Source organism: Chrysemys picta, chromosome 7 (genome assembly GCF_011386835.1).
Source record: "Chrysemys picta bellii isolate R12L10 chromosome 7, ASM1138683v2, whole genome shotgun sequence".
Taxonomy (NCBI): domain Eukaryota; kingdom Metazoa; phylum Chordata; order Testudines; family Emydidae; genus Chrysemys; species Chrysemys picta.
The window spans coordinates 119837793-119847282 of NC_088797.1; positions in this window are offsets into that span (position 1 = coordinate 119837793).

Below are 9490 nucleotides of genomic sequence, written 5' to 3' on the forward strand. Positions count from 1 at the left end.
CGAAAAATGGCCATTGATTCCTACCCTTCGCTTCCTGTCTTTTAACCAGTTACTGATCCATGGGAGGACCTTCCTTCTTATCCCATGACTGCTTACTTTGCTTAAGAATTTTTGGTGAAAGAGCAAGTCAAAGGCTTTCAGAAAGTCCAAATACACTATATCCACTGGATCACCCTTGTCCACATGTTGGTTGACATCTTCAAAGCATTCTAATAGATTGGTGATGCACAATTTCCCTACACAAGCCCTGTTGACTTTTCTCCAACAAATCATGTTCATCTACATGTCTGATAATTCTGTTCTTTACTATATTTTCAACCAATTTGCTAGTACTGAAATTAGGCTTACTGTAATTGCCAGGATCGCCTCGGGACTCTTAAAAAAAAAATCGGCATTATATTAGCTATCCTCCAGTCCTCAATACAGAGGTTGATTTAGCAATAGGTTACATACCAGAGGATATGTATGATCTGTAATTTCATATTTGAGTTCCTTCAGAACTCTTGTTTGAATACTATCTGGTCCTGGTAACATATTACTCTTTAATTTAGTGATTTGTTCCAAAATCTCCTCTACTGACACTTCAATCTGGGACAGTTCCTCAGATTTGTCACCTAAAATGAAAGGTTCAAGTATGTGAATCTCCCTCACATTCTCTGCAGTGAAGACTGAGGCAAATAATTCATTTAGCTTCTCCGCAATGGCCTTGTCTTCCTTGAGTGCTCTTTTAGCACGTTGATTGTCCAGTGGTCCCACTGATTCTTTGGCAGTCTTCCTGCTTCTGATGTCCTTAAAAAAATGCTGTTACTTTTTCTGTCTTTTGCTAGCTGCTCTTCGAATTCTGTTTTGGCCTGTCTAATTATACTTTTACACTTGACTTACCAGAGTTTATATTCCATAGTTTATGAATCTATTTTCCTCAATAACATATAAACCTGTCTAAAGTATGTTCAGCAAAAGATGTATTGTCGGTGAGGCGAAGTAATCGCTTGCTCATTTACATTATTTGTAAGGTTGACTTGGAAATATAAACTGTTTGAACTGGTTGACTCTCAATTTGCATGATAGAAGTTTAACTTGCTTGATAGCCTATTGGATTTGCAATTTTCCTTTCCTCTAAATCAAAAGTGGACTGAGAGTGTATTATGGAGCCAAAAAAAACTTAGGAGGACACAGATGCTGATTTGATCTTTTTCAAGACTTTAGAGTTCTAGGTGCCTGAAACAAGACTAGATAATTATGCTTGATGTAGGATTAGAAACGGAGAATTTGCTTCAAGCTGTTCAAAGCTAGACCCGATCTTTCAGTTTAGTTGCGTCTTGAAACCAGATTAATTGTATGACTAGGAGTGCCAATTACTGTACCTATTATTGCCCTATACATCTAATTTGCTTAGACTAATGCATGAAATGCTCAGTACAGTTAGTGCATTATTTACAAAAGAAAGATGTTATTCCCTGAAAGGGAGACTGCACCCTAAGATATAATCTAATCACTACTCTTGTTACAAAGAAGAGTAAATCACTCTAAAAACACCTTTATATTTTAGACATATCTATTATAACATATAGAAAATAATTAATTAAAAGAACAAGCTGCTATCTTGAATCTGGATGACACTGGAAAATGATGCGTGAGACACAGGAAATTCTGCTCACCATCTGAATGCATGGGAGAGAAACAGGCAAATTTCTGGGCTAAATGTTCCCAAGTGCCAGACTGTACGTGCCTGCAAGGTGCAGCGAAGGCAAGGAATGCAGGGACACAGAGAAGGGCTATCACCTGTCAGAAGAAAAAGTGTAGGAGCAAAAGTGTTGAAAATCAGAAGTTGTGGGAGCCAGAATGTGTGATGTACGTGCTGGGGTGGGTGTGAAAGGAATGGTGCAGCTGCTTCTGTCCTGTGCAACTGCTGGTATCAGTCCACTTTCACTATAGAAATTAGGTATTGATGTCCATTTCTATTGTCTTAAGAGCATCTTGTTTGTTCAATGTGCCTCCATCTCTCTCAGATGCAAAACACAGTATCGCACATATGTCAAAGATTATGTAATTCCTCTGCTAAATTCTACGGCAAGTCATGCTTAATGATGGTTGGGTTCCCAAAGGAAGTGGACTGGACTGCAATTACTGGTATGTGCCAAGTTGCATTATGTCAACACTCTTGCTTTACGGTAATCAAGCTCTTTCATTTCTACACTACAATGCAATGTGCCACAACCAAACAACAGGTCAACTATGTTTCAAACCCTGTGCTTATTACATTTCACACATTACTGCCACCCTCTCCAACACTGCGTGTGCATTTTCTAGTTTGCTTTTTTCATGCACAAGGAGTATTCGTCAACTGTTACTACGGTGCCCATTTTGCTCATCCCTAATGTCTGACAGGGCTAAAACTAAGGACTCATTACCGAATTCTTCTGATGTGGCTGAGATTTGCTTCTGCTAGGTGGTGTTTTTTGTCTTTGAAGATTTATTAGCCCCATGCATGCTGCTATAGCATGACACATGGCAGTGCTGGCATAAAAGTAGCATGTTTCGCTTCATAAACCAGGTTAATAAAGGACTAAATTCTGCCCCCTGCCATTTACAGGAGTAAGTGGGGGTGGCCCTCATACTCCCACAAAGCAGGACATCGTACTGACCTTACTGATCCTCCAATCTTCAAGCAGACACAGGAGGGGTTCAGAGCAACTTCTCTGCAGTCAGAATGGAGCAAGTTAAAATTACTCAAGGCCACAGATGGAAATAGTGTCAGTGCCAGAACTAGAAATCATCACTTTCGGAAGCTCCACCATCTGAACTGTGGTATACATACAGACAGGAACTAAGCGTGTTTGGCAGTGTCAACATTTCAGGGTAGCTGCACCTCCATGGTCCACTCCAGGAATGCCCAGTCAGGACTCAGGTCTTTAGCCATCAGCAGGGACCATTCTTCCACTCCTTTCTGACTGAGGGTTTTAAGGCTTCACAGCTCCCAGCCTTATACTGTGATATCCCCCTGTGATAGGATGTGCTCCCAACCAGTCCTGAGAGAATTGATTTAGGTCAGGTGAGCCCAATCAGCCAATTAAGCTGTAGGCAGGGGAGACTTAGGCTATGTGGAGGGCACTAATAAGAAGGAAGCTCACTTGTGAGAGAACATAAAGTCTGAAGGTTGGCAACAGTATAGGGGAGGCTACAGGGAGGAAGCTACCAGTCTGGCTCCCTGAGTTAAGGAAAAAGTAAGGAAGTGGGGGAAATTACCCCCTGAGAAAGAGTTTACCAAGCAGGCCTAAGAGAGAGGGGTCTGATTATGAAGACTAGAGCAGGAGTCGGCAACCTACGGTACACATGCCAAAGGCGGCACATGAGCCGATTTTTACTGGCACACTGCTGCCAGCCGGGGTCCCGGCCACTGGCCCCGCTTAGCCAGCTGCCGGTGTAGGTTTCTGGCCGCCAGCCCCTTGCCAGCCGGGTAAAGAAACAGATCTTAAAATGGTTTTTAAAAAAAACTTAGTTTGATAGCATCCTGTCTGGCAAGAAATCACTTATCAATGGTTGTGGTTGTGAAACCCTCATTTCTGTATTGTTTTATCTTTATGCCCCTCACTTTTCTATTGTTAATCTGTCAGGTTCCCTACTTGTTTCTGTCTGCGGTATAATTAATTTTGCTAGGTGTAAGTTAATTAGGGGAGTGGGACATAATTGGTTAGAGAATTATGTTACAATATGCTAAGATTGGTTAGCTAAATTTCAGTAAAATGATTGGTTAAGTTATAGCTGAGAATTTTACTATATAAATTGGGGTCAAGCAAGAAGTAGGGGCGGGAATTGGGATCATTCTTGCTAAGGGGGGAATGGGAACAGGGACACAGGCAAGGCTCTGTGGTGTCAGAGCTGGGAAGGGAGACACGGGGTAAATGCTCTGCAGCGTCAGAGCTGGGAACGGAACACTGGGAAACAGACTCTATTGGCATATAGAGATAAGCCCGACTGGTGTGAACGGCTTTGAATATGCTTGCTTAGAAACTAATCCCAATAAACATTGCGTTGTTTGCACTTCGGACTTCTGAGTCTTCTGCTTTCTGTGTACACGACAAGAACCAGGGGAGAGGGTGAAGGGAAAGCCTTCTAACAACCCAGAGTCAATTTAAATACAGCTTTTTATGCAAAAGCCCTTTCTTTGTCTGTTGGTCTCTGGAAAACCCAGTTTGAACCAGACCATTCATACACTTGACATAATATGGTCCCCAGAGATATTACATGAGGTTGCTATATCTGTCACAGGAAGAATGGGAGAATCTAACGGGAAAAACACTTGCACGTATAACCCCCAAACAGACCTCACTTAAGTTTCTTTTCAGAGAGAACATGATAATAGTAATTTACCCTCAAAATAGACTTTGGGGAGCAGAGGTACTTGGGAGGGGAATAATAAAAAAGGGATGTTTAGGCTGGGAAAATGGCCTGAAAAGTGAGATCTGTCAACCTGTGCAATAGTCTCCCAAAGGGATATGTTCAAACTCCCATCGCCAGGAAATGTTAAAACCAGACTAGACTGAGCACTAGGCAAAATCCCATAGGAATGATCCTGCACCATCAGGAAGATGGACCGGATAATTTGATAGGTCTCTTCCACCTCTCCAGCTTCTTTGGAGGTATATTTCAAAGGATAATACAACTTTCTTGGTTGACTGCATTGGGAGTTTTATGATCTGTATGTTAAACTGTTAATTTAATTTCTAGTACATTTTTAGGTATTGACATTACTCTGTTATGTCAATGATTGACTTATGTGTATGAAAGTTGTACTTCTGTATAGGATCCATTGACTCATCACTTAATTTTTACCCAGTAAGTAAAGGATAAGTCTCAGACTTTTCCCAACCAATTAAAGAAATATTCCAAGAGACACTCTAAGCAGCTGGGGAGAGGTGGAATAATAAACAATAAAGTGATGGTGCATTTATGGGCAATTCTAGCACCCTTTTCTAGCTCTGTAAGGCCCTAGGCCAAAGCTTAAGTGATTTTAACCACACAAATGATGCACTAATCTCATAGAAACTCCTTTTTGGAGCATCTGCCGTGACCGCACAGAATGGAATTTCTATATAACAATAAGGCAGGCAGTGAGATCTCAGCATTTGCTGGACAATAGTGACTGAGACAGAATAGAAAGTGCAGCCAGTCAGAAAGCTACTTCTGTGTCCCCTGTGCCATATGTTTTCAGACGTTCACACTGAACAAAGCCGGAAGGAAGAGTTTCTCTCGCTGTGGCACAGATCAGCTCATTCAGCAACAAAAGACAAGCCCTTCTACCAAGCACGGGGTTTTCCTGCAGGCTTTTATTCTGGCCTCAATGTGCACAGGTTGCAACCATCAAAAAAATCTCAAATATAATGATCAAATCAATCATAAATAAACCCAGGCCCTACCACCTCATGCACAGAGGCAGCCGCCGCACTCCGTGTCTGACCACCTTCCAGTTTTTATAGCACCTTGTATTCTTGCTGAGAGTCAAACTGGACTTTCTGTCCCCAAAGTTACCTTGTGGTCTCACCCTGTATACCTGTATGAGTAAATCTCTTGCTTTGTTCCTGGGTGAGGATGGTCTGTACCCTAGAGTGCCTGTGCAAGTTTCAAGGAAATAAAGGACAAATAAATGTATGAAAAACACAGGACCAAAGCTTACTTGTAGGGATGACACACACAATGTTTTATAAATGGCACAGAGTCATGCATCGTCACATGGTAATCATCAGTGCTTATATAAAAAACAAAGATAGAGAGTTGGGAAACAGACATATTTTAATCTGACCAGATTGTATTAGTGGCTCCTTACTGAATATGGGATGGACACTATCAATCAAGCAAAAGATATCCCTTAAAACCCAAGATAGATGGTCACCCGGAGCATTGCCAATACACGTGATATTAGCTGTTTTTAAATTTTCTTAAAACTCCGGGTTATGTGATCAAGCAAGAATCTCAGCTTTCATTTTAAAATACAGTGAAGTTTCTAGCCCTTCTGGTTGCAGGAAAAAGCTGGAAAGCATGAACTCTAATGGCTCAGAAAACAGAAGAGAAACAGAAAGAACTCAACAACTATTACATGATTTTGGGGGCCTGGCCCATGAGTTTTGAACACTTGGAACTGGCAACATTGCTACTCCTGAGCCCATCCTTCACCCATGGGACACGTGACCTATCCTTGGCGAAGATAGATATTTTCCATTCAAGACTTAAAATAAACGTTCGTTTTGTATTTGCAGTATTGTGGGGCTTTCAGCAAATGGCTGCAATGTTATGAAACTCACTGGATTCCAGCAATGCATGTCTATATGCTGTCTGCTGTTCTGAGACTATCTCTGGGAAGAGGAGGAAAACAAGGTTATCATTTATAACGCTGTTGCTGGTTTTGTGGTTGTGAGGCTTTCTGCGAAGTACAAGAATAATTCATTTGTGACATAACGAGTTTGAGGATGGCATCCAGAATATATTATCCTCATGCTTGAACACTTTAAGGAACAATACTAGGTTTTATGTTAAGGTCTGTCTCATGTCCTTTGAGAAACATGTGGTTAGAGCACAGGACTTGGCGTCAGAATACTGGAGTTCTGTTCCTGCATCTGCCACAAACCTGGGGTCAGATCCTGGCCTCCATTCCAGCTACAGGACTTTGTGCCAATTTAACCAGCCAGCTGGGAACTACACTTTCATGAGGGTAATCCCAAGGTGGAATAGAGACAGCATAGTGGCTCTGCTTATCCTAGTCCCAGCACAAGGGGCATTCACAGGGAACAGAAGATATGGGCAAAGTATCTCTGCTCTCCAGCTATTTCTGGCAGCTCGATTGGCCACTTGCGCAACTGAGCGTAAGTCAGAGCAGCCTTCAGCCAACCCCAGAAGCAGGGATCATAAAGCCACTTTTTCTTAGCAGAACCAAAGAATCACGTCCTTGACGTATAATTTGACAAGTCACAACTTCTGTCATTTAATCACTGCTTTTAGAACGAGCAGGAGTAGGTCCTCCAAGCCTCATTTTCCTCATCTCTGAAATGTGGTAAATAATACTTGCCGAGCTCAAGACTAAATCTCCTAACATTTGTTAAGGAGATTGAAATCTTCAGACAGAAGGTGCAAACTAGCAATATATTAGTTCATACCTGTAACTCTTGCTCAATTTCTAGCCTTCCAATTCCTAATGGTTTAATATAATCTTCCTCCAAGTGTCACAAGGTGTTTTAAAATTAATTCTACTGGCAACTTCTGGAACCAATCACCAGTAACCACCCATACATCACCACAACTCTAAGGCTCAGCATTTTTAGAAGAGTGCCAAGTTGGCATTTGGCTAGCTGAGAAAATGGATTTAGCACATTGCCAGATCCCAGATCTCAATCAGTAAAATACTCTCAAGTAACAAATCAAGGTGACCATTGTTTCATATCATCGAGGAAAAATACTGACAAGAAAAACATTTTGGAAAGTAACTCCCTACATGACTGAGATGAGGTTTAGTTGCTGTAAATGCCAATACTTACATAATGCTAGACTCCAAACAACCATCTGTGATGAACAAGCAGCTAGAAAGACCTAGCCCAGGAATTCAAGTTAATGCTGCCTTGTATTTAATTAAACTTCCTGTCACTTTAAGGCTCTTTTTCACTAGCACAGGAATATGCACTGCTCCAGTGCTGCAGAATTTTCATTCATAATTGGCATCTTGCAAAACCTGAGCTGTACTTTACAATTTAATATTTACATAGTATAAGAATCTGATTATAAAGATTTTCTAGTTCATTTCTAACAGCTGGGCCATTTACCAACTTAAAAAATTAGTGCCAGTTAGACTTTCAGATTGCAAATTCATAAATTACACAAATCATGTTAAATTTCCTCTTCTAAAATAGTCCCCAAACAAGGTAAATAAGGCCCTAATCCTGTTTTCCTCAAAATCATGGGAAAACTCCAGTGGGTGCAATTCTAGGGCATCAGACAAAACCTTTCCCATTAAAGGCAATGGGAAAACTCCCACAGACTTCAAAGGATGAAGAGGCAGGCCCTGAAGTGAATGTGACAATTTTATAGCTTCATCATTATCAAGATTATGACTTGGGGATTTTGAAATTGGAAGAAGTGGATTACAATAGAAGATGGATCCACTTTTCCTTTCCCCCGGAACAAGGCAGAAAGCATTACAGTACCTTTGGCCAGCTCCACAACAAGCAGAAAGTAAAAGGCTTGTTCTTGCCCTCTGCAAGTTGCAATACTGGCATCAAATGTGACAAACAGACAAAAACGTCAAGTAAAGTGAAAGCTGTCTTAACTGACTACCTGAGGGACCATCTGATTCCTAGTATAGGTTGCCTTAAAGGAAAAAGAAAATTGTCCTTAATCAATGCTTGCAGGTGCTTTAAATAGCTATTGAAGAGATGGTGTTGCTTACTGGAAGTGGGATTCTTAGTACATGTTTCACTGTAACCCCACAAATGCATTAGAAATAGCAGCGAAGGATCATCCAGTGTGCCAACAGCACAGCATCCAAGTCAGCAGAGGGAAACATGACCAAGTGAAATCAAAACCAGAAAGAAAACTTATTATGGAAAAAATATTTTCCTCATTCTCTTTTGATCACTGAACAGTGCCATTGTTTATAATTTCCACAAATCTTTGTCCGTAGCTAATATACATCACTATGAAAAATGTTACCAGAATCTGCTGTTTCTTACTACATCTATAGGGGTCACGAATACTAGCTGCAGGTTGACAAATGTTAACTGTTCCTACATGTGAGCTTTTCCCTCTACAAATTACTGAAGTAAAGGACAGGGTGTACAGGCCATATAAACAATATCATTAGCAAAATCTAAAAATACAGTTCAGCTTGGAATTGAATTAGTACTTGATTACCATCCACATGCAGAGCCAGGAAGCTGAAACTGCATCTACTGACTTTTGTGTTAGCACATTTACTTCCAACTGCTCTTCAACAAAAGTTGCTACTAAATGATAAAGAATCCTCCAAAACACAGACAGGCCCTGCATGTATCTGAGTGATGAGAGGAATGCTGGCAAATCTGGTTTTGCTGGATTTGTGCTTTTAGCAGTTAGAAATACCCCAGCCTTTGATTACATTTTAAATTAAATTTTACATTAAACAGTGGCGCCACTCATACTACAAGTTCTAGGACATCAGATTAAAACTTTGATCAGAATTTGAAATCCTGGAAAAACCACTAATGGGCAATATCTTGTTGATATTTTCAAACAAGTGTAGAGTGAACTTGATGTCAGTGAAAGGTAGGGTGACCAGACGTCCCGATAAAATCGGGACTGTCCCGATATTTAGGCGTTTGTCCCGCATCCCGACCGATGTTTGGTCAGGACGCAATTTGTCCCAATATTTCATGGCACTCCGCTTTTTTTTTTCTCCGCCAGCAACCCCCCCCACCCCCGCCATGTGTCCCGATATTTTCTTCCTCTCATCTGGTCACCCTAGTGAAAG